Source organism: Gallus gallus, chromosome 2 (genome assembly GCF_016699485.2).
Source record: "Gallus gallus isolate bGalGal1 chromosome 2, bGalGal1.mat.broiler.GRCg7b, whole genome shotgun sequence".
In the NCBI taxonomy this organism is placed as follows: domain Eukaryota; kingdom Metazoa; phylum Chordata; class Aves; order Galliformes; family Phasianidae; genus Gallus; species Gallus gallus.
Genome location: NC_052533.1, coordinates 60,497,719 through 60,521,509, shown reverse-complemented (window position 1 = coordinate 60,521,509; position 23,791 = coordinate 60,497,719). Strand labels below are relative to the sequence as shown.

The 23,791-nt window shown below is 43.3% G+C and overlaps 2 long non-coding RNA genes across 2 annotated transcripts in view; one reads left to right on the top strand and one right to left on the bottom strand.

The window, feature by feature from the left end:
* The first annotated feature begins 824 nt into the window (after positions 1-824).
* The window catches only part of LOC107051656, an 80,715-nt gene continuing 57,748 nt past the window's right edge, over positions 825-23,791 (top strand). The window contains exons 1-2 of the long non-coding RNA XR_006938508.1: positions 825-930; positions 10,184-10,251. This is a non-coding gene — a long non-coding RNA (uncharacterized LOC107051656). The remainder of the gene's footprint in view (positions 931-10,183; positions 10,252-23,791) is intronic.
* On the bottom strand, positions 1,313-23,788 carry LOC107051657. Its single transcript, XR_001463354.2, has 2 exons — positions 23,663-23,788; positions 1,313-1,587 (listed from the first exon to the last, which is right to left on the bottom strand). It is a non-coding gene; the product is annotated as an uncharacterized LOC107051657 (long non-coding RNA).

Below are 23,791 nucleotides of genomic sequence, written 5' to 3'. Positions count from 1 at the left end.
TTTGTAAGAGCGTATTGAGAAGAGAGAGAAGGGGTGAAGTAAGTGTCCCTACATAACTTGGGCCAAACAACATCATTCCTAATAAATGTTATTGGATTTCCAGTAATGCTTCAGGAACACAAGACAAGACCTTGACAATAATTACTTCTGGTAATTTTATTCCCAAAGTGAGTAGGGAATAAAAAAAGAACTTGTTGGGGGGTGAGATGCTCTTGTGTCTGCATGTGTTCATGGAGAGGCTGAAGAAACCTTCCTAATCCAGAAACCTCCCCAGTGATACCCAGCATAAGCTGCACGTCCTGCCTCTATGGCTGAGAACCAGAATGAATGCAAAGGAGTTCTGTGAGGAAGAAAACACCTTTTCCTGGCCTTCCATGGCTATCTGAATGTGAGAAGTGGATTTGAGGAAAAGTAATGTCTCTTGACACTCTGTTGGGTTGCTTTTGGGAATAAGAGTTGCTGAGCATGTCTGGGGAGAAGGCAGGAGCCTGAAGACTATTTCTGTGCAAAACCGAATCCCAGTCTTCCTGGTCCTTCAAAAGGAGGAGTTTAGAGGATGAAAACACACAGGAGCACATGAAAAAAAGGAAAATAGAAAAGATTATCCATCACCCTTAGCGGATGACTGCCACATAGTACTCAGAATTGGAGCCCAGACTGGCAGGCTAGTGCTGATGCAGGATGTGTTTATATCTCTAGGTATGAAAACAAGCAGAGCCTTAACCATCAGGCTGTATTTCCTTACAGGCAGGGTTTGCGTATCAGTTCCACCAAAACAAATAGGCAAATGATGTTCCCTCTGATCAGGTGACAGGAGTTGACTAGAGACACACTGGGGCTCCCTTCGAGACAAGTCAGCCTTCTGGAGCACTCTGCCAGGCAGAGCATAACCGAGGAGACTGTCCCAGTTTCTCTCCGCTATTTTTAAAGGTAATTTGCTATGGAAGTTCTCAAAATCTTTTTGGGTGTCTGACTCCAGGGCTGTTTGAAATCTCTTCAGTTATTTATTTATTTATTAATTTCCCATCAGAAATAATTAACTTCACAGCCTCCGCAAGCCTGCATGCGTGTGTGCATGCACGCCTTTCTTCCTCGTATGCCAACCTCCCCGCTACATCGATAATTTATGAAAACAGAGTAGAGGCTTTTTAATAATTAAGTAATAGATAATAGGAGGGGACTTTTCCCAACAATGTACGGCAGCTTTGAAGCAGAGCGCAGCCCTGAAAGGTTAGCGGCTGATAAATTACGTTTAGAAAAAGAAAACCCGAAGAAAGCTGCTACCCTCGCACCATATCATTAAGTAAATTAAAACCCTGAAAGGTTCTTTTTATTTCGCAACGTACGCGCTTCATTACAGGAGCATGCGAGCGGTAGTCCTGTGGCAGAGAGCCAGCTGATCGCCCCAGACTACATCACGTTAGCGTCAACACGGCCCATTCTCTCTAAATTACAGGGCAAACAATAACACAGGTAAAATTAGCCCCAGCTGTAATTATACAGCAGAGTTGTGCCGAGGACGTAGAATGATAAACGGCGACTGCAGAAGGCGTTGTGTCGTATCGTGTAATATCTCCCGCTGCAGAGCTGAAAAACAAAGGGAGAGTTGTGCCTTGTTTGTCTAACATGTTCTATATCGCAAATTGGAAATCCTTCCTAATTAAGATATTGTTAAATTTCCTTTGTTAACAAATTTTAACAATGTTAATTAGTGATCATTGATGACATTTTAACAATGTTAATTAGTGATCATTGTTCATCTAACAAACAATTAGGGTGATTTGCGCCATCGTTCTCAGGCACAGAAGTGCATCCCAGAGCCTTCCTGTCTTTTTACCCCCAGGCTTTTTGAGCTGAGGTAGGGCATCTGGGAATGCTAATGCAATACGCAGCCGCTCATTTAGCAGCAGCATTGCAGGAAAATCGTGTCTGGCTTATGAACGCTTAATAGTTCAAAACAGCTGTAACTTCACAAGGGTGTTCTCATCACACAAGTGCTCAGCGAGGTCACTTGGGCAATTTGTGCACTAATGTTATACAATACAATACAATGAACACATACATTCATTTCCGACTACTACATTAATTCCCGTCTAGATGTGTGGATGGCAGTGGTGCTCAGAGGCCTGAGGTCGTCAGGGCAGTCTGATTTTTACCATGGTGCCACCCAACTCCAGCTATTTTCTGGTTTGTGTGCAAGTGAGAGGAGCAGCAGCAGCAACGTGTGCTGTGGCCCACATCCTCATTGCTGCAGTTGTTTTTTAGAAAACTGGACAAAAAAGATCAGAAAAAGAACCGCTACCATCTTTACAACAACAGCCTCAGAGTTGCAATACCACATTTATTTGTAAGAAAGGTCCTGGAGAGAGAAGGATGTTAGCAGTCAGGGCTTATGAAGGGGCTTGAGAAATCGGCTTGTCAGTTAGACCACAGGAGCGCAGAAATTGGGCTGTGTTTCCTGGCTAAGGCAAGCAGAGGACTACAGGTTTTTAAAGATGTCAGGCTCAATGAGCACTTCCTCTTCACAGTGGTCAAAGCACTATCTCCACCCAGAGCCAAAATACCTATTCTTCACCTAATAACTTTAGGGGATGTTTTCTTAAATGCTAGTTCAGTTAAAAAATAAATAAGAATGAGGAGAAAAAAAATCTCACGGTATGAATCCTTGCACTGAGGAAAACAGAGATGCTGGAAGTTGAATAGTGGAATAATACTGCTTAAGAAACCTCCTGCTATTCTATCACTGGCACTGTTAGCAACACTGGGGCAATCAGAAGTCGGGCCACCATGAAAGTATTGTCTAGTAGTGCAGAGAGGGTGCCAGGAGCTGCCAGTGTTAGCACTGCCTTGCTCCTTCTGCTCCAGAAAATATTAGGCAGCCTGAGTGATAACAACATACAGTGTTTGTCAGGTGCTTCTAAGGTGAGTGTTGGCGAGTGTTGTTGGACCACTGGTGTTGCTGCGCAACATGGTAGTCTCTTACCATAGATTCTGCTGCTGCAGGATGTTACTGTGCTTACCACAGAGCTTTGCCAGGGGCATTAGTACTCTTTTCTATGAGCCTTTCCTAGGCAAATGAGCTCGAATCCAACTTCAGTACAATTCTTTTTCTCATTTTATATCACTCTATGGCATGAACATCTGTTGTCCACCCAGAGTTCGGTTGTGTAAATTTATCCTTTTGTTCATGGCCATAGCTTATCACCTCCATGACATTAATTCTGAGTTGTTTGCACATTGTTATACATAAAAGTGCTCCTGCAACAAATGGTAGATGAAACATGGATGCCAACACGTAAGCAGTATCTTCTAAATGTTAACTGTGGATTTGGAAAATCATTGCTTATGCAAGCCTCACATAACTGATATGTTTTCGCATTGCACAGGTTAGTGGATAGCATTGATATGATTAGATTATGAGGGTGAGCCATTAATCCCTCCTTTTCCTGATTATTATTATTGACAAAATTGGAGTGTAAACCAACACTAACCTGCTTAGCTCCATCTACATTCTCATGAATATAAATGTATCAGTCCATCCATCAAATTTACATTTATAAAATGCCCTTCATTCAAGGACCTCGGAATGCAAGAAACAATCAATATAAAAATTAAATTGTTACCTTCATTTGATAAGAAAAATTCAACTTGGGAATTCTGTGATTTTCTGTTTGCACTTTTTTACACAGGAGTTCAGTGAGTTATGCCTGAGTAACGTCTTTCACCAAGATCTCACTTGGTCTTGTTATTTCATGCAAATCTAAGTGCTGATGGAAGGGAAGGATTAGTAGTTCTTGCTAACATAATGCTTGGCACCTGTTTTTCCAGCAAAGTAATTCCCTTTTGGTTCACCGTTCTGTGGGTATCTTTTCAGCCAAGGCTTCCATTTGCTCTAAAACAAGTATCAGTTTAGAGCAAACGATGTGAAGCCCCTTGCCTCACTTTCTGCGCAGAAATTGGATTGTAGCCCCTGGCGAGGAGGCCAAATATGCTAAGTTATGACAATAGTGATTTCCCAGTTTTCCAAGTTGAAAACCTGCAAGTGGGAGCCTAAAATCACTTTTTAAAGAGCAAACACATTTAGGTGCTGTATGGCTTGTCTGTGGCAGGTCTAGGCAGGAGTGTTTAACTTGAAATGTCTGCATTTGGCAAGGTGGGAGAGGGAACTGATAAACACATGCCTGTGTTTCTGGGTACCTTTTTGTTATAGTGCAGGGAAATTGTATTATCATCATATTATGGATTATGATTGTCAGACATAGATGTGAAAGTCAAAGCATATTTTGACTTCCATGGGGACAGATGGAAATTGTAAACTGATTTTCACCTCTAAAATATGACCAATCTCATTGGTAAATTAGATTAATTTGTTTTGTTGCTATGACTTTGCTGTGTTCTAGGTTCCCAGCAACTGCTGTTTCTTTTTTCCAAAAGAGAAACAAGTAACCTTAAGGGAAAGTGGAAATGTTTTGTGGAAAAAAAAAAAAAAATGCTGGCTCTACATTACCTTGTGAAGGAGTGGGCTAAAATTAGAGATCTGTTTGCGCCCAGCAATTTTTTGTTAACATCTGTGAGCAGCAGTAAGGTGCTGCTTTTCCACCACCATGTGGATCTTTACTGAGACCAAGTGCCAGGTCCTGCATTTTGGTCCCAACCCCATGCATTGCTACAGGTTTGGGGCAGAGCGTCTGGCAAGCTGTGTGGAGGAAAAGAATCTGGGGGTGTTAGCTGACAGGCAGCTGAACATGAGCCAGCAGTAAATGCTTTCCTACAGGATGGGCTAACACCATCCATACAGATGGGCAGTCATCCAGGTTATGCTCGGACCAAACAAAATGGGAGTGAAATCACGAAAGTTCTGCAGGACTAAGGTGTTTTAGTGATTTCCAGTGCATACATGCTCCAGTGGGGATGCAACATCCACCAGCCTGCTTTGCATCAATAACAGTGTGTACAGCCAGCCAGCTTGCGAGATGTAGAGAACCTTCCCTCCACATTTGCAGTTCCACTGGACATAGCCGTCACACAGCTTCATGCCAACTCTTCACATCTCTAGACTGCAGTGGAACTAGTTGCTTCCACTGGAAACCAACAAGTCATTCAGAAAATGAGTTGAAAAGAAAAACAAAACAAAACCATGAAACCCAATGGTGCTCGTGCAAGTAACTTGCACACTGCAGTATTTTCTGATAACGCTTATGTTCTCGGTCACTTCCCAGCTGGAGCATAAATATAGAAAACGCAGCAAAAACTGAAGTATTTAGATCCACATCACAGGGAGAAATGCTGATAAATGGTCAAGAAAATTCCAGTGGATGCGTGTATTTGTTTTCTTAAACGGAGATAAATAAATCGGGTAATGTAAAAAATCTAAATCAGCTATTTTCTATTTGTACAGAGAGATACATCTCCTTCCAAAGTCAGCTCTTTAATCAGTGGCAAGTGTACCTCATAGCACAATCAAAAGATGTGCTTCTATTGCTTTTTTTATTTAATGCTAGATACATAAATAAACTGTCTGAAATATAAGAAACCAACTTGAAACACACTGTCATGTTTTCTGCTCTCCCCTGTTCTTTCTTCTCTTGTCTTTGAAGGCTGCTGCTTGGGAAAACATTTGGAGCTTTCCTCCTGACTGAAATATTGGTGTTTTTTATTACTATGGATTTACGGGAGGGTAATTAGCTTCTCATTCCTCCCAAGTGGTGCTCATGTCCCCTTCTCCATCTTCCCCATCCCTACTGCCCTCTTCCTCCTTGTTCCCACTCTTACTTTTGTCACTGGTTTTTATCTCCTTGTGACCTCCTGCTACTTTGTTGACCCATCCTCATTTCTTTGTGTCTCATCTCATAGTCCTTGTTTCATCGGTGATTCCTCCTCGTCAGTGCATCCCCTCACCCAGCTCCCAGTCTGCAGCTTCATCCTTCCTCTCTGGTCATCCTCCCTCTGCTTATTTCCTCTGTATGCTCTTTATTTTCTTTCTGTTGACTGAATGTGTGGTACGTACCCAAAGGCCTCACCAAGAAGGCAGGTAGTTTGGGAAGGCCCTAGTTAGCTTTATGGTTGGTGGTCTGCCTGGCATCAGTCCATAATAGGTTTTATCAAGCCAGAAAATTAAAATGCGGCACGGAAATGTTCAGTACATCATATTATTATGCAAAGTGTCATCTAGTGGCTCATCTTATCAAGAAAATTGTCCAGTGCCATCATAGATTTCTTCAGCCTTCACAGTCCTGGTCATTGCCCCATTTTCAGTGAGGAAGAATTTTCTTAAACAATAAAAATATCTGTAATGAGCCTGCACTTTAAATTATACTCAGGCATGCAATCTCTCACTCTAATTTTCAATCTTGATCGTCTAAATGAAGGTACCCTGTTTTAAATTTTAATTTTAGACAGGCATTTAGGCCCACAAATAGTCATTTTAAACTCCTAAGTGCCAATCTAGGCACTTGACTACAATAGGTAAATGAGCACCCTCACCGCAGCCATCAAGTTCAGAGGCATGGCTCTGTCCCATTTAATGCAGTCACGTTGCATTTCATCGTGCTGTTCCACTGGTGTTCTCCACCAAACACTCCTCCAGGAAAGCTTAGCACCTGGGTGGGCGCTGGGGACACAGCCCTGTGGAGTGTTCCAGAGCCATGCTATCGCTCATGGGGGTCCCCAGGCTGCACCAGCGAGTCCCACACTGCATGCTTCGTGGGTGTTTAACCAGGACAGGGAGGAAATGGAAGATAACTGAATGGGAGGTTGCAACTTTGGCGCAAACTTTGTGGGCAGCCCCTGAGTCCTCTGCCCACTGTGTACTGAGGTCCTTGGCTTGGATGTGAGCATCTCTCTGTAGCGTGGTCTCCTTTGCTGGGTTTTGACTTGGTCACAGCTTCTCTGCTTCCAGTACCTCCTCACCTCTTAATAATCTCACTAGGACCATCCCAGCTCCTTTCACCTAAACAGAACCGGCCATGTGCTTGACGCCACGCTCATCTTAAACCGCCTTCTTGAATCCGTGTCGCAGAGAAGGGCTCCCTGCTGCTTCATCAAACAAAATCAAAAATCCCTTACACCCCAGCAGTCCCAGACAACGGCCTGAAGAACTCAGAACGGGGCTGGGAAACAGGATGTTTGCCGTGCAGGTGCACTGCAGGGGACGTGACTCAGCCAGCGGGCAGGAGCCTCAAAATAAAGCCATAGGACGTGCCGATTGCACAGGCGGCACTACAGCATCAAGTGCTCTTGCGGCAACGTTCGCAATACTGGGAGAGATGCAGGCATTTGTGCCACGAAAGCAATCATATTCTTTGTCTGTTGGTTTCATGGAAGCCTCCTCCAAAGCGCCCAGCGGCTGATTTAAATCACAATGCAGTGCTGCACTCCGGCTCACAAAAAAACAGGGAAACAGACGTTTTTGCTTAAATCTGGTCCGACACCTGACCTTAGCTGTGACTGCTGTGCCAGCAAACAGAAACAAGAAAAAAAAAAGGCTCAATTTAAAGCCTGTTCTTGTTAACTCGGAGTGTTAGATATAACTGTGAAATTCCAGCTTTTGTGGGGTTAATTGCATAACTCTTTGCCGTGCTTTAACAAGATGTTTTGTAGCTGAATAGCTGTGATTTCCTTTGTTTCCTTCTGTGGGCCGAAGGTAGTTTAAGAGGGGAAATTAGCCATTTAATTATTATGAGTGCAGGAGAAGTAAAAAGACCATATGGTTTACTGTTGAAATTAGTCACAAGAAACTTTCCTTTTCTTTTTTTCTTTTTTTCTTTTTTTTTTTTTTCCTTTTAAATAATATGGGATATTTTTAACAAGCAGATGTGAAGCCACAGCGTCTCCCACAAGTGCTCTGCCAGGCTTATCTATTGTACCAAGTGCTGCACGGGGGTATTTTTAGCATCGATGTCATTGCCTGAGGATGGGGGTAAGGGAATGGAGGCAAGCTGGAAACCACTGTCTGTCATCCATGGCGCTTGAGCTCCCAGATCAGCAATGGGAGGGCAAGAGATGGTGACGAGCCCAGTTCTCTGCTGCAGGGCATTTGCTCCCTTATTTGCTTCGTGCATCTTCTTTTCCCTGGCCTGGGCTGATGCTCATGGTCCCAGCAGGCATCCACAGAAAACGTGCTTCTCAATCAGCATGCCTCCTGCCCTGATTCCCCCCCCCAAATTCCTTGCAGGCAGCCCTGGAGCATTTTTTTCTCTTTTCCTTAGCTCACTCAGCTTTCCAGGCCAGTGGTGGCATACGAGGCAGTGCTCGCTTGCCCAAATTACAGTTCAGAAACAGGAGTAACATCTCTGTGGGTGCTAGGTGTTGCTCAACATGGCAAAGTGCCTTCCATCAGCTGACAGGCACAAGATAAGGGCCTGCTGCTGGGTGAGATGCGCCTTGCAGCAACCTGTGGGACTGAACTAGGAGAAGGTATGGGGCTGCTCCACTTTCCCCTTTCTCCTGGGGCCATTCAAAATATTTGTGTGGAGTCTTTGGCATCAGTTGCTATCTCATATTGACCCCTGTACTTGATAACACGGATCCCATTGCGTAAGTCTGGAAATTCACTCCGCATGTGTGCTTTCTGTTTCCTAGCCCATTTCTAAGCTTATGTTTCTTCTCATCCATCTTAATCTATTTTCCCTCTCAACCTTTTCTTTGCTTTTAAGGGAGCTTTCTTAAGTAAGAGAGCGATGTCGTTCCCTTTTATCCACTCTTCATCACCACCTGTCTGGGTGCAGATGTCATGTTAGTGAGGCACAGCTTTTCTCTATAAGTTCATGTCGTCTTCCCATATCCTGCCCTACCCCAGGGCAGCACATAATTCCACCCACCAAACAACAGCCTAGATTTACTTTGTCTTAAATTTTGCAGAGAAATAATGAAAGAAATGAAGGTTGAGGGGAGTGAATTACCCTGTATAATAATTCTGAAGAAGAACTTTCGGATGTCTGAGTAACACTAACCACACGGGGTTAGTTTTGCACTGGCTCCTGGCCAGACCAGTAAAGTACCACCCAGCAAGGCATACTCTGTTTTTCCTAGTAACTCCTGCAATCCCTTTGAAGTTGGTGGTTTTGCACGAGGGTAAGTTAGGGCAGGATTTGAGCCTTTCAGGAAATTTTGAACAAAGTGCCTGATCATTGCATTGCTCATGCTGCAGTGCAGGAACTCATTTTGGCATTTACTGTGCGCAAGAACGCATACGCTCCTTTTTAGGTCTCTGACACCAGAGAGCTGTAACGCTGTATTGAATTGTGGGCAGTCATCCCAAGCAGCTCTCTTTCAAATGGAAGCATCAGGACTCTGATGCTCGGTTTGGATCTTCTTTGCTAAGTTTTTTGTTCTCCAACAGCTTACTTCTCCTTTGCTGCCCAGGGGTTTCACATACTCTTGTAATATCAACAATAAATCTACCTGGTTTGCTTTTCCTTGAACATCAAGAATTTTTCAAGTTTCCTCATCAAGATGACTAAATAAGGTCTTCCTGCTCAAAATCATTCAACTGAATGGTCTATAGTATCTGTTTCATCCGTTCCCTTTTCCTTTCTTTCCTTCTTCTTCTCTGTTGCTTCACACCAGTTCTAATTACTTGACATTCGAATGATAAATGAGTTTCAAATAATTAGAGGTGGTACAAAGAGCTGCAGCAGGGAGATTTATGCCAGCAGAGCTGCTGAACAAAGAGCCTTCTGTGGGTATCGGTTTTCTCTCTGGACTTTGAAGCACCGTTCTGCTGTCTTCACCTTCAAAGAGCTATACCATTTTTGACCCACATAATTTTATTCCCCTCTTTCATACCTGGGCAATGTCACAGGCCCTTATTAAAGAACAGACCAAATGTCAAAGTTTTGCCGTAAATCAGCAGGAAGCCAGTAACAAGCAGGGGGTAAGAGGGCTCAGGGGAGGCCACGTCCAAGGACCTGAGTCAGATGTGTTGCCAGTTCATCTGAAAGGAGTGCTGTGAAAGATAAACCTCCTCAAGCTTTCTTTAGGACAACTCGGTAGTGCTAACAACATTACTTTTTCACATAATGGTGCAGCTGAAGGCCCTCCTCCTCTCCATGACACTGATGGGGGACTGTACGGCCAACTTGGGAAGTGCTTCTGCCCAGTGTTCTGCTTGCTTCTACCCAATAGCTGTCAAAAGGTCAATTGCAAAGCACAGCTGAAGTGAAACCTGTTTTTTATTGTTCAGAGCAGGTCCCTGAGCCGTGGTTGTGCTTCGTATGAGAACCCACAAGAGGAGGGAGACTCAAGGTGGGGGTAAGCATGGAAACGTGCTGGTGCAGTCCCTCTGTTTCCCAGGGATGAGGCCTGGTGGGCTCTCCATATGCAGTACATGCAGTGATGGTGACAGTGCATGCAGGCAAAGTTCAATTGCAGATATTTGTCTTTAAAAACTATGGTGGAAGGCAAAAATTAATGTCTAAGGGAATGACTAATGTGATTTTCAGTATCTTAGCTGAGAACAAAGTGAGGAGGGCTCTGGTTTCTCAGAGGGGATGGGCAGGAAGTGTGGCCTTAGATCACACTGGCTCCTTTCCTTAAGGATTTATATTACTTTTCTGCTTGGTTCGTTTGGTTTGTAGGCTGCAGGCTCACTAACGTACAAGCCAAGTCGTCTAAAGCCTTTTGCCAGTCTACTAGCGTAGTGCTACTTTACTGTAAGGTATAACCATCACCGTCTGCCATAAGAGATGGAAAATAGGAGGAGAAAATGGTGACTATCAGCATTTTCACACTGAAGAACTGAATATCTTAACATAAAATAGTCTATTTTCTACTGAACTCCTCTACTGCAACTTGTCTTGCTTTGCAAGCTGCTGGTGAATCAGAGCTATGAGCAGCAAGTTTGTGAGAGGTTCATCTTCTTGATCTTCTTCCCTGGGATGGAGCCACAGGCTCCTTCTCTGTTCTCTCCAAATGTTTGATGCAGGAGCATGACCAGAGCTTTTCTTCTCCCTTTTTGGCCAGGAAGGGTGAACAGCTTTACAATGACAAAGGGACAGAAACAGAGCATTTGTGAACGCTGACTATAAAATGGGCAGTAAAAGAATTACTGTGAGGATATGCTGTTGGTAGCATCACTTTATTGAGGTGGGGAGCTGTGCGTCCAGCCAGACAACTGAACAGTAGAAAGATGAACCCATGTGCTTAAGCATTATCAACTTTGATAGACTATTTCTTCAGCAGACATAGCTACATAATCAGGGAAAAACATAAGACAACACTGTAAATTCAGAACATGTGGACTATTTCTTCCTAGCTAGTGCAAGAAATCTCACAAACACAAAAACGAAAAGAATAAACCTCTTCCAAAAGAGGCCTGTTAGATAATAGAAGGGGAGGAAAGAAAAATGAATTAGAAAACACAGATTGAAATAAACTCAGGGGCATGAGACCAGCCTGTTGACTTTGCTGAAGGAAATAATTTATTTCCCACCAGGGAAGAATGAAGCAGCCTGGCAAAGTACACCTGCACAGAACACAGAGGTGGCAGTGTTAGAGGCAGAGAGGAAACAGATACAATAAGAGGAGAAAAAAGATTTGTTTCAGCACGGTAGTGTATCTAATGCCATAGTGGTAAGATCGATGCCCCGTGGATGCGAACCTCAGGACAATTATCTCATACTTAACATGTCTGAGCTGCATGTCTCAACAAATGGCTGGGTCGCCTGGGCTCTGCTGCATGGATCAGCTCCCTGTGCCACACTTATCTGTTCAACAATTGCATGCGATAGCTGATAAAGCTCAAAGAAAGGTCATTTGATTGCACAACAGCTTGCAAGCAGTGCTAGTTAAACCCCTTATTGAACCTGGCTCCCTATCTCCAAGCCTTTTGCCAGGGTGACAGCCTGCCAGTTATCTCCTGCTGCAGCCAGGAGGGCTCCACAGGCTCTGGGTCTGGCCAGTGCTGCTGCAAATGGAGTCACCACACCAATATTTCCACGAGATTTCTGCTGCTGGCTAATGTGCAAGCACAAGACCACCCTGTCAAGGTGTGGTGTAAAAAATAGGAGGATTTTGAAGACAATTTGGTTAGCTGAGCAGTGCAAAATGATTTAGCTTAAAAAATGCTTGCAATCTTGGCCAAATGCATTTGAAACATCCAGTTTTTTCTCTAGTTAGGTGGTCTGGAGGCTGAATTCATCCTGGAGGCCAAAATATGAAATATTTGGGAATTCTGGCAGGCTCCACACAACTGTTCATGCTTCTTGTTTATTTCAGTGTTTCTTTGCATAAAGAATGTGAAGGAGTAAAATAAACACAGCAACATTTAAAACAATAGAGCAGTTTGGACTGAGCCATTACTGACCCCCATTTAGATTCTTCTACAGCCCAGCAAAACTATTGCTTTAGAGATAATAGCTCTTTGTAGGCTCCCTACGTGTGAGAGCTCTCTTTTTGCTTGTGGCACAGGCAGACCAGAGTTCCACTGCAAATTCGGTGCAAATGCAAAACCCCATTATGGGCAACTTGAGGTACACTTTCCATGGCATTTTCCAAATGGGTGGTGATAGCCTGTTCTTTATGATGGGCAGAGAAGTATCAGAATGGCTCAGCTTCTTACAAGACAGCTTGATCATAGACTTGTAAGGCACCCACAGGCCTGCACACAGAGCAGATCAGGTGCCAGCAGGTGGTACCTGGGGACATGTAGCGGAGATCTGGGTACTTGCTGAACAAATTCATCTGTTGCTGAGACCAGCCAACAGTGTCCTGCCTGCAAATCCTTCTGCCCTTCTGTTCATGGGCTTCCTGTTCAAAAAGGATAGGCCTGTTGCGATTTAAGTCACTGTCAGACAGAGCTCCTTCATGTGCTGTTAGTAACAGGGGCCTTCAGCTCACAGTTAGCTTTTTTCACTTGAAAAGAGTTTCAGTATTCATTTTGGAGTCCCGTACACAAAACACCACCGTACAGTCTTACTGTGAACCTGCTAGGCCGAATTCTGCTCAGGCTTTAGGATGATGTGGACCCTCTGGCTTTCATGAGCATATGCACTGCATAAATCTGCAAGCAACGCAGCTGTCTCTCTGCAGTGTTTACAAGCCCAGTGGTACATGCTGCATCGAGGGACAGCAACTTGCATATATATCCAGGGATTTAGCTAAGCTCATTGCCATGTAAAGACACCAGTGCTTACTTGCCCAGGGTAACTTCGAAGTGCACCATTAATGGCCACTCATTGCCAGAACTTCTGCTGCAAGGAAATGAAATTATTTCCAATTGCCAATGAATTATTAATACCTTACCAAAAAAGTAGTATTATCCTTGATGTGCTCAAGTAAGCCCTGACGCTGCAAACGGCTGTATTTTTATGTGGAGTAGGTTGCAGGTTGAAGGCATTCCTTGAAATGCCGATTAATCATCAGCTTTTCAACAATATCAGGGAAATCTTTTTTTTCCCTGCCTGCTTTTACACACCGCAGAACACTCAGATGCTTATTAGCATACGTGTCCCTTCCAATTTTACTCTCATTTGCACTATGTTAACAGCTACATTTTCATCTTTGCTCAGACAAATGATGGCCTTTGTAACCAGAAATAAAATTAGTCGCAAGTGGAAACCTGTTTTAATGAGGCCAAATTGTTATTTAACTCAAAATATGTACCATGTTTTTTTTTCCTAAATCTCTTTTAATTCCTCCCTGATAATAATTATATCTTGTCACATGCAGGCCTCTTAAATGCTTGCTCCTCCGTCGGAGTTCAAAACAGAACCTTTTGCCCAAGCATCATATGAATAAGCTAAAAAAAATATCTTTAAAAAGCTCTTTTTCTCTGTTTTTCCAAAACTTCTCATTGAAATATATGAGATCACTGGGATTTATATAGGCAAATTTGGCAGCTCCTTCGTATTTACTGAAACTGTGATATAAATCAAAACTAACGCTCTCCCCAAGAATGAGTTATTTGTTATCAACGTATGTGTTAGTGACTCATTCATGAATAAGGTATTTCTGTTACAGCTGTTTATTAGAGAGTTTTCTTGGCTTCCATTTCTTGCTCTGCCACTGCCTCACTTTGTAACCTGAGGGAAGCCTCTGTGTTTTGACTAATTCAACTGATGTGCATGCATATATGTGTACATACATGCATATGTACATACGTGCATTCCCTGCTTGCAGAGTGTTTCAAAATCACACACCAACACAAAAGAAAAATAGAAGAGGACATAGAGACTCGGTGCTCTAGCATATCTTCTTCTTTAACCATACACAGTAGCCAGAGATACACCCAAGCACCCTCTAGGCAGGTAATGAGTTCCCATCCATGGGTCAACCTGTTTTTTTAGCCTGATGTAGAGCTGAGGCAGCAACCAGCTATCACAGGTCCCCCTCTCACCACCACTCACAAACTACTGGTTCACAATAACAAGAAAGTATTGTTTGTTCATTAATCAAGTAGATCTTGCCCACTTAGAATTTGGAAAACTGTGTGTTACAGTGCCACCTGGTGATTCCCCTATACAAATGGATGTCACTCTCATCAGGCTCTCTGGGAGTATTATTATTGTTCTGTACTGCTTAGCATACGTTCTTAGGCATCTTGTCATCCGAGATTTTTTTTTAAAAAGCTCTTTTGCATTTTAATGTGTAGGAAACTTCAACAAACAGCAATCAAAATATTTTCCAAATGTGCTCTTAATCAAGTTTATCATAGCAGTTTGATTTTTAAGGAATGGAATGCAAAGTAGAACTAAAGAGATTCTTTCCTGATCATTCATAATTCATTAGAAGCCTGATTGTGCTGGAACTGAACCCCTGGACAAAGACGTGCTCTTCTTGTCACCCAGAAAGTGGAACCTCTAGGTTTTTGGCATCCTGTATGCATTTGTATAGCAAATGACTCTTTCCAGGTGGCAAGACATTATCAGCTGACATCAGTTGTGACTCCTCAGTGAGACACAGAAGCTTTATACCCATATTACCTATGGGAAAATGAGTTGGAGAAGCTGTTTGAGAGGAATCTTGAGAAGACCTAAGGTTAGAGCCATGGGTTCTCCTCCTGCTCAAGTAGCATGTTGACCCAAGTTGCTCAAGATGGGATGGTTTGCAGCATAATATGGTGGTGTGACACTACTGAGGGATTTGGCATGACTGTCACTGTTTTTTTCTAGTCATTTTGACTGTTTGCCCCTCTCCAAAGTATGAAGAAAGATATTTTATTCCTTTGTCTTTGTGCATCATCTTGTTTAATAGACAGTTAAGACTTTCACCCGACATGGAGATCTTTTGTGGCTGGTCTTATGTGCAATCCTTTTGCAAATATGGAGTAGATGGTGATAAAACTTAGCACTAGATGTGCTTCTGAGACTATATCATTGACTGAGATGTCCACATAACCACAATAGCTGCTTCTTCTACTTTAAAATAGATCAAAACAAAAATTCCTACTGCAAGGAGAGAACTGGTTTGCCCTCTAAAAAAACCACTGTGAGTGTTTTATTAATTGGTAGAGGTATACAAAATTGATCCAAATGATGAGATTAGTCAAATATTTTAAAATAGTAACAAATCCCTTGTTTCCCTTCCATCTTTTACAACTTAGAGGGAAAGGAGGCTATTTTTCTCTCTCTTGTTTGCTTACCCTATAATTTCCCTCTTCTTCTATTCAGAGGTTAGCCTTTTTCTCCTTTCAAAAATACCTGCTCTGTTGATCCTAAATGTTTATAGCACCCTCCTACTTCCCTTGTATTCAGCTCAATTCCAGCCTAGTGGAAAGTGGACTTCAGGCAAATGATATTCCAGGTCTTTTCCCAAATCCTTCTGAAAATTCTATCCATGTTCACTGTTTAAACAGTCTACAGGCAAATGTATCACAGGTCACAGTGACAATTTCCACCAACCCAGTGAAATGGCGCTCAGTCGAAAATACTGTTCATTCAGTTGTGATCAGCTTTAACCAAAGGGCATTCCTGGAAACGTTCTCAAAAGTAATAAAAATATATGGTATATATGCTTTAAAAATCGAAGAAAACGGTCAGAAGCAGAGGAGGTGTGATATCTGCAGACAAGGCCAATTCAGAGAAGAGTTTATTTTTTAATTGACTAAGTTAAACAAGATGCAATTAGGGCTAACTCAGTCCCTTAGGATCCATAAAGCCTTACTTGAAAATTTTGGGGAGATGTGGGGAAGCAGTGGCTTTAATTGTATCTTGTTTAACTTGGCTGCTTTAATCACATACACTTCTGACTTGGCATTTTTCATAGATATCACACCTCTAAACAGCTGACTAGCCCTTTTTTTTTTCCCTAACATAACTTTTTCTGTATATTAACTGCTCTGAACTAGACATAAACCATATTTTATAGGGGAAAGTGTTTCAATTTATTATATAATCAGATAGGAATAATATTTTTAATATTTGGGTCAGGTTCTCAGCAGCTTAAATTCTGGAGTACAAAATGTTGCTGTACCGTTGAAGACACATTGCATACTTCTGCTCTATCCAGAATCAGGAGCCACTTTCCATACTTTCTGGGCTACCAGCTGCTGAAGTCAGCCAGTAACCAAGACATTAATTGTTCTACCAGAAGGAGACTACAGCAATCCATATGTGTGATGAAACATGATAGCTATGAGCTTCCTGTGTGTGCTATACCTGTTAGCAGGTATAGCAGCCATACCCATTAGCTATGGCTGAGACAGCTAGCACAGGAAAAGTAGAGTAGGCTAGAATTAGTTTGAACACACTTCAGAGAGGTTGCTTTGTTGTGGTGTGAAATTCTCCATGCATCTGTGCTTCTAAAGAACATCAGCTATTTCTAGGTACTAGGTCTTCCACGATGATCATCACTGGTAGTTTTTTTTGGTGAAACTAGGTCCTTTCTCTACTCACAGCAACTACATACATTTAGGGAAATGTGTCCTGGACACAAAGCCTAAGTTAAAAGGGAAAGATTAAGTGCAAGACTTTGGGCTTGAGTGGTGGAAGCCGGAGAAATGTTTGGTTTGTAGAGGGACACTCTGAGCATAGCCTTTCTTGCCTCAGAGAAGGGCTCTGAATGAGAGGTGCTTGGTCTCCATGAAACTCCACAGCTCTGGGATTTCTGTATAAAAATGTTTGGGCTTAGGATTTATTTATTTAATTTTTTTATGTTCAGTCTTTCCTTTCATGGGAAAACTCTGCTAAATTCAATCTTTCTTTGTAAAGAAATGAGTAATATGAAAATTTGAAATTTTTCTATGTGGTTCTGTTTAAGAAGAGAATAATAGACTGAGCAGACCTCAATGCAAGACCGTGGACTGAATTTATCATCTCCTTTAGCCAGACACCTGGTTTGTACTCTTTAAGGCTTAGGGTGTCATTTAAGGCCATAGCTAAGCTGAACTAATCGTCTATGAGCCGCTCAGAGGGTAGCACTCTTCCCCCCCCATGCCCCCCTCCCATCTCTCCTGTCCCTGGCTGCCCCTTTCCTCCATCTGGTTCATCTGAGCCCACGGCCAGCCAATCTAGAGGGCTAACACAGCACAGAGAGCCTCACCTCTTTGGCAGAGCTAGCTGTCTTCCAACTGAGCTCCTGAAACCAGTAGGCCAGAAGAAGGAAGAGTCAGCAGCCTGCAGACATGAGCAGCAGAAGGAAGGAGAGAGAGCTTCAGCCACCCCTCTCCATTGCATTCTCTCCACTGACTGCTTATTGGGCACAGGGCAGTACACTAACTCAGAAAGATAAATTGGGCCTAGACCATTTGTCCAAATCTGCACACAAAGGCCTCAGTTCTTGAGGACGAGAAGCAATGAGGCTTGGCTCCCCCTAGCCTCATTAAGTGCTCACCCATTTCCTACTGGAATTGGAACAAGCTATCAAGCAAAGGCAGTTTGGGATGGAAAAAAGTAGCATGCCTGTTCTCCTCTCAAGAGTGGCTTTTTTTGTAATGCAGCACATTGGTCATGTGAGCCAAATAGCCAAAGGTAAAAGAATGTACAAGTGCTGCTGTTGGAACTGCATTTATATATATATATAAAAAAAAAAAAAAAAAAAAAAAAACCACCACCAACAAAAAAACAGTGTCTGCGGATTTTTCATTTTCTCTTCTTTTTTTCCTTGGGGGAAAAGAAAGGAGGAGTGGGAGGAATTTAAATAAAAATCTGTAGAGATGGTGAAATTGAGCACTCAGAAGTGTTCCAAAAGTGAAGGTTTCTCCTGCATCGGTACATTGACTAAGCAGTAAGCAGGGGGTATTTTCTATTAGTTCCTTGGGCTTTGATGGTCAGCTGCAGTTTTGGATAGACTGCTCGTTACAGACTATCTCAGCAGAGGAATGTGTGGGCAGATGTGCTGCAGTGACAGTGAAAGGCCAGCATGCCTGTAATATGTGTGCACAACAAACACTTCCTTAATGAGCCTCGCAGACAAACAGGGCTACGCATAATCCCCCCAGGTGCTCTGTATGATTCAAACCAGTATTTTCATTGGGGACCATGGGTTAGGAACAACAAGAAAAGCCCCCAGCCAAAACCTACTATTTCCACATTCAGGGTGTTGGAAGGTAGAAGGCTTCTAGTCGTGTGGCTGCTTAGCTCTTCTGGATTTTGTTCTGGCTCAGCACAGCACAAAGAGAGGGGAAGGCAGTGGTGGTGGAATGGGGATAGGAATGGGGATAGGAAGAGGGATAATGATAGGGATAGGGGAAGTGTGCTTCCCATGCATGATTGCCAGCAGGTCCTGACCTCACCAGCTCTGGGCCAATTTGACTAATCTATCTTATCTCACCATCTAATCTATCTGTTTCTGCTGAGCTATCCATCTGTATCCTGGTATTGATCTTAGCAGGTTCATAACTGTTTATAAAATGCCCTCACATTCCACACTGAAGGGAGTTTTGTGCAAATGCAGAGGTGGGATGCAAATATCCCAAAAGAAAAGCCCATGGCAGCCATGTGGAGCCCTTTCTTTATCCCTTGAGTTTTAAGCATTGGAGACACAAAGGTTAAGGGCCAAGGGCTGGCCTTGCAACCCGTGATAGAGTAGGGATGCCTGCCTGGAGCAAATCTATTCACAGAAAATAAAGAGTGTCCATCTCAAGCCTTTCACAGACACGCTGGTTCCAGGCTGAAATGCATCTGTTTCCAAGAGTAAGCTACAGCAGGCTGAGGCTGCCAGATGATCTGGGAAATAGTAACAAAAAAAAAACAAACAAAAAAAAACAGTGGGGAAAGAAAGTTGCCTGATTGTGATTTGGAAGGAAAAGGCTTTTTATCCCCACACAAGGTCAAATTAATCTAGAGCAGAGCAGATGCAAACAAACCCTTAGAGATGCTCATGGATATCCTCTTGGTAAATACCCATGCTGCAGCCCACTCCTGATTGCAGAAACTGGCCACCATGCAATGTGGTCACATTGTGCTCCGTTGAGCTGTGAGCCATAGAACTGATGTGACTGTTCACTGCCCTTGCTCTCACGTGGGGCCTTCCTCCTCCTTTGGCCCCTGTTCATCCACATGATGACGTGTGAGAAGAAAGATGAGCCCAGAAAGTGAAGTGTGGCTCTGCAGATGAACTTCCTGGCATGGTCTGCGGTTTCTGTTCAGCCCTATTTAGGCAGGAACCCCTTCTCAGCACGTAGCTGGGAGTTTTCTCAGCTGCATCTTAATTAGAAATTCTAAATTTACCAACATTGTCCTCCATGATTTATTTGTAGAAAACTCTGTATGCCAGCAAAGTTTCCTGCACAATTAATGCATGTGTATGTGTCCATGTCTGTGTCTTCATTTTCAGTCTCTGGAACGTATCACATCTCACTTCCAAGATATGCAGAGAGAGCAGAGGACACCAAAGTCATGCTAGTCTCTGTTTACAGATTTCCTTCCAATTTCTTCTATAGCAGGAAATGTTTTGTGATTAGCCTCATTTTTTCATATCAGCATAATACTTTTATCATATATTTATTGTGCGTGAATAATTAGCTCGACATCAGAGAGCTATTGCTTCTATTCAGTGCTATTTCCCTGTGGGAAGTGTAGTGAATTCTGAACTGCAGGTTGGGTAGACATCAAGATTTGAGGGCATGCTGCAGGTGTTGGTGGGCAAAACCCCAATGACTGCCAGCTGTCCTGAATAGCAGTATGCGCTTTCTACCCTCCACTGAGATTTGCTGTGCTCTGAGACAGCCTTCAAACATAGGCTGCAGCCAGGCAGCATCTAGAAGGCACTCTGCTGAGCAGTTTAACTGCTGGCTAGGGATCCAAAATATCTTTGTTTTTGCAGCAAGGGATCTCGAGTCAGATAAAAATAGCTTCATTGACCATAACACCTAAAAACCCCTTTTATATTCTGGCAAATTCTTTTGCTCATGGGAAGACTATACTTTGGTTAAGTAGCCTTTTCCCCTGTCTCTGCTCTTGACAGAAACATAGAAGCTGGCAGCCAGCAAAGAGCCAGATCTCCTGCACTGGCTTGTGATGGGAATCTCCATCCCCCTGTAGATAAGAAGGTCACTTCTCTGCATCTTTTTATGGCCTGATCTGTCCTCAGTTAGCTGCCTCCCATTAGCAAGGGTAAAAATAAGACTGCATTTAAAAACATCATTAAAAAGTGCTAGTTGTCTAAAAGTGGCATTTACAATGCAATTTCATAAAGTTTTATGTTGACAGCGTGACTCTTTAAAAGCCTCTCTCTGATTAACAAGGCTCAGAATTGCTCCCCTGGTTGGGTTTTCAGAGAGAGAAAATAAAATGCTATGGAACTTAAAACAGCCCAAATCATCATTTCCTGGCATTGCCAGTGGCCTCACTCTTCTGACAAACTGGAGTCTGTGATGAGATGGGGGGATGCAGCCCCAAACCCACCTCCCCTGTTGATACAGTAGAGGCTGATGGCTCCAGAGTGGGTTCACTGTGGGGGGACACTGTGCCAAATCAAGATTTGGCTGTATCTGCTTCCACAGGGTCTCCCTCCAGCAGCTCTTAACACCTTGCAAAGAGATTGGACATGCTGTGTGTTCCGGCTTCTCACCCCATGCAGAAGTGCTCTGCATAAGAACCGCAAGGCTGTGGAGCAGAGCTCCACCTCCCCAAGTAGAAGCATAGCAGGGAAGGAACAGGCTTGCTAGCCAAAGGGAAGAGAAGACACTCGCAGAAAAATCTCATTCTGTTGGTTGTGCAGAGGAATTTGCAACGTGGGAGACATGCTCTGTTTAGCATGTCTTCTGCAAGAGTGACCCGAAGCCCCTTTGTGCAATTGCATCATAGAAAAAGTGATTATTTCTGACCTGGCTATTCAGCAGTGGAAGGCTACTGCTTAACCCAAGTCTTAAAACTTAACCCAAGTCACACTATTCCCTATGCCACACATGTGAAAACAGGTGAGAACATTCTAAGTTCTCTCCATTTCATAGCCATGTGTTTACCTGGAACTTTATTTACCGTTTACTTTTGTGCTTTGCATAAAGTTTTCTTTGCCCATTTGGTTCACTCAGCCATCAGCGCACTACTTGGGAAACAGCAGCAAACTTGCGACTGCTCTGGCTCACCTGGAAGAAGGCCTTGGGAGAATGACACTGAAATACATAGACCAGCATCTGCTCTTTTACTTAGGGAATAAATCTATTGCTTTATTATTGCTGCTGGGAAACTCAGAGCCAAATTCTGTGCTGGCAAAACACTGCCTTCAGTGGAGCCCTGCCAGCAGGGAGCTGAGCTTCCTGTTTTTGTTCCAATTTGAAGGCTTTGCTTAGCCCGGTTGTTTTTGTTGTTTTGTTTTTTAGTGGTATTAATTTATAATAATTATGTGTTGCAAGTCTTTTTTTTTCTGTTTGTTTAACTTCTTCTTGATACGTCACCTCGTTTACAGCAGTCCGAAACAAAAGATGATGAGGCTGCTGCGTGTCCTCTCCTTGGTTCCAGAGTTAGGAAACTCAGTGTCTTGTCCAAAGGAGAGACCAGGCTGCCCACCTGCGTGCACTCGTTCAGTCTTTCTAGCAACAAAGCATCTCCCCTGTACCACGCATCCCAGCCCTTCAAAGAGGGGCAGAAATGCACCTTGAGACTTGTCCAGCCAAGTTTTGTACCTGGCATGGAGACGTGAAGCTGTTTACTCCGAGGGCTATTATTAACTTGTTCTTTTTATGGCTTAGCCAGGGCCTGCAGGTATTCCTGCAGTATGAATGTAATTTATTCAGTGCAATTACACTAAGGTTTAATGGAAACTGCTGCCAGTATTAGGCTGTGAACCAAAGTGAAAGGATGTCTTCTGAGATGTTTCAGAGAACCAAAGGCATAAATTTTTGAACACCTGATGAACAGAGAGAAGGCTTTCTGGGAGAGGCAAAGAAATCCAAATTGTAGACTCGCTTGTTTCTAGGTGTAGCTGTCTCCTGAGCACGCTAATTAAACACAGGAGTGAGCCAGATGCGGGAGTATGGCCATCTTGTCTTCTCCTGTGTGCTTTTAGCCAGTGGCAATGCTGCAGGCTCCAACCTTCTTAATCCTCACATAACGGGCTTGGAGTGAACAAGGACTGTGCCTTAGTATACCCAAATCAACACATTCAACACTGTAAAACCACGTCAGAGAAGAGCTAGAGGAAGTACAAGTTAGCATCGCATCCTGCTTTTTGTACAGTGCCTCAGTTTGGATTTCCCTGGGAGTCTCCTCATTCTGTCACCCAGAGAAGCTCAAAGGAGCAGACTTTGAGCTACTCAACATCTGGGTTTTTCTGTCTTTTGGAATAACGTCTGGAATTCTATGACACACATCATAAGAACTTTTGGAACATGTTTTCACTAGTGCAGCATTGATTTTACTAGTATCAATGTAAATACTACTTTAGCGTGCAACTGCTAATTCTATCAACATATATATGTAATTCATAGTAATAATCACAGACCTAACTCTGTGCTGCTGCCAGCACTTACAAGGGATGATTTGAGTCATCATGTAAACCCAGCCAGTAGCAATCAAGTCAGTGCTCCCATAGCACATTACTGATACTGTCTAAAGAACTTTTTAATTCATAGAATCACATAATCATAGAATGGTTTGGGTTGGAAGAGACCTTAGAGATCATCTAGTTCCAATCCCTTGCCACAGGCAGGATTGCCACCCACTAAATCAGGCACCAGCTCAGGCTCCCCAGGGTCCCATCCAACCTGGCCTTGAATGCCTCCTGGGATGGGGCAACCACAGCTTCTCGGGGCAGCCTGTGCCAGTGCATCAGTGCCCTCTGAGTGAAAAATTTCCCACTGACATCCATCTAAATCTCCCTTACTTTATTTAAAACCACTCCCCCTTGTCCTATCACTTCCAGGTCATGCAAAAAGTCAGTCTCCCTCCTGTTTATAAATTCCCCTCAGGTACTGGAAGGATACAGTGAGGTCTCACCAGAACCTTCCCTTCTCCAGGCTGAACAAGCCCAGCTCCCTCAGCCTTTCCTCACAGGAGAGGTGCTCCAGCTCTCTGATCATCTTCACGGCTCTCCTCTGGATCTTCTCCAACAGCTCTACATCTTTCTTGTGCTGAGGGACTCATATCTGGACATGGTTCTCCAGATGAAGCCCAATTGACTTCTTACAAATTAAGGCAGGTGGTACAGACTGTGCACTGAAATTCAGGATTTCTTTTCATACTTCCTATCTGCAGCTAGATACTAGATAAATACTAGTCTTACACTATATAATGTAACGTTACAAGCTTGAAATTAGGAATCATAGGAATCATAGGATCATTACCTCGCCTTTTTGGTGAGTTACTCGGCTCTGGAGCAAATGCATTCTGCACCAAAGTAGGGAATTGCCTCAGGTGGTTGAGTGGTAGCTCTGTCAGAGAGCAGCTGCCAGGTGCTATTGTCACCTGTATGG